We start from the raw sequence: 2,202 nt of genomic DNA, 5'->3' as shown, positions 1-2,202 counted from the left end.
AAGTTTCTTGGGGTTGTTGGCTAGTGAGGAGATCAGGGTGGTAAAGTAGGTCTGTTTGGCAAGGTGAAGGGCAGCGTTATAGGTTCTTAACATAAATTTGAAGTGGATGAAGTCTTCTGGTGTGCGGGTTTTTCTCCATAAGCGTTCAGCACTCCTGGAGCATCGCTGGAAAAGTTGAGTTTGCGATGTGAGCCAGGGCTGTTTTACTCTGTGTTTGGAGGTTCTGAGGGTGAGGGGAGCTACTTGGTCAAGGGTGCTTCTAGGAGTGTCATTGTAGTGATGAACAGCCAGATTAGGACAGGAAAGAGAGGAGATTGGGGACAGAGATGAGTGTAGGGAATCTGAAAGTGTCTGAGGGTTAATAGCTTGTAGATTTCTGACTGTGTGGTAGGTAGGAATGAGCTGGGGTGGGCGAGGATTTGTGAGCGTGAAGGAGAGAATGTTGTGGTCAGAGAGTGGAAGCGGTGAGTTATTTAGGTGGGAGATTGAACAGAGCCGGCAGAAGACCAGATCAAGGGTGTTACCGTCCTTATGTGTCTCAGAGGTTGAAAGCTGTGAGAGGCCTAGAGAGGTGGTTAGTAATAGAAGCTGGGATGCAGATGTGGAATTAGGGCTGTTAATGGGGATGTTGAAGTCTCCCAGGATGAGGGTTGGTAGTTCTGAGGACATGAAGTGTGGCAGCCAGGCTGAAAAGTGGTCAAGGAAGTGGGTGGGTGAGCCTGGGGGCCGGTATATGACCGCTACCCTGAGGGAGAGGGGACGGAAGAGCCTGATGGTGTGGACCTCAAAAGAAGGGAATAAGAGTGATGGGACTGGGGGGATGACCTGGAAAGTGCATTGTGGGGACAGGAGTATGCCAACTCCACCACCAGGTCTGTTTGTGGGTCTCGGGGAGTGAGAGAATTGTAAGTCACCGTAGGAAATAGCAGCAGGAGAGACAGTGTCAGAATCCTGAATCCAGGTTTCGGTGAGGGCCAACAGATTAAGAGAGTTGTTCAGAAAGTAGTTGTGTAGGAAAGGAAGCTTGTTACAAGCAGACCGTGGATTCCAGAGGGCACAATTAAAAGATGGAGATGAGGGAGTGCAAGTAATGTTAATCAGATTATTGTGGTTTTGATATGAGGTAGGGTAGGGGTTGAGGTTGGGGGATGGTGGACCAGGGTTGGGGGAGATGTCCCCTGAAATCAGTAGGAGAAGGAAGATAAAGAGCCAATAGTTGTTGGAATTGCAAGTAGTTTTTTTCTGCGATGTGTTTGGGCAAGATGGGCTGAGGTTTCTCGAAGGTGAGGAGTGTGTGGGAGCTGTACATGGGAGAAGGAAGTATAGAGGGGCTGATGTGTATGAGTCGTGATGGAGGGGGGATAGGGTGATGAATGTGGATGGCAAGGGAACACAGGAGGATAAAAATAAAGCACATGGTTAAAGGGGAAGGCAAAGTGTGGGTTACCTGACTCCTGCCCTGACTAACTGCCATGTATAACTGCCGTTTTGCTGGATGCTTAGCTTCTGTGATGCTTTGCTTATGGGATGCTTGCGTGCTGTACCCCACACTGCGTGTTTCCCCTTAGCAACTACTACATATATAGGCCACACTACAGGGTCAGGAGAGAGGGATTGTGGGAGCTGGTTGGGTATAATTTGGCAGCTGGGGCCAGCACACCAGGGGATGGTTAGATGATCAAAGGCACTAGACCAAGATGTGGCAATATGCTATAGCACCTTCCACCTGATAAAATCTAGAAAGGCCCCAGTCACAGATCTAAAGCAGTAAGTATTACATACAGTGCAACAAATGAATTCTACCAAAGCTTTAGCAAGCACATTTAAATATGCAGCAAAATGGTAAAGCAGCAGAAGTATGGAGTTGTACCATTTGGAGATATTACAGCAGAGAATAGAGGCAGCAGAGGTGGGAAGTTGTATCATTCAGGCTGCTTGCTAGCAGTGAATAGAGTAAATACATGCAGGGTGGCTCAGTTGATTACAATTTGGATATATTACAGCAGAGAATAGAGGCAGCAGAGGTGGGAAGTATCATTCAGGCTGCTTGCTAGCAGTGAATGGAGTAAATACATGCAGGGTGGCTCAGTTGATTACCATTTGGATATATTACAGCAGAGAATAGAGGCAGCAGAGGTGGGAAGTTGTATCATTCAGGCTGCTTGCTAGCAGTGAATGGAGTAAATACATGCAGGGTGGCTC

This window comes from Dendrobates tinctorius, unplaced genomic scaffold (genome assembly GCF_039654945.1).
Source record: "Dendrobates tinctorius isolate UK_male_01 unplaced genomic scaffold, ASM3965494v1 ptg000103l, whole genome shotgun sequence".
NCBI lineage: Eukaryota > Metazoa > Chordata > Amphibia > Anura > Dendrobatidae > Dendrobates > Dendrobates tinctorius.
This window is presented reverse-complemented; position numbering follows the sequence as displayed.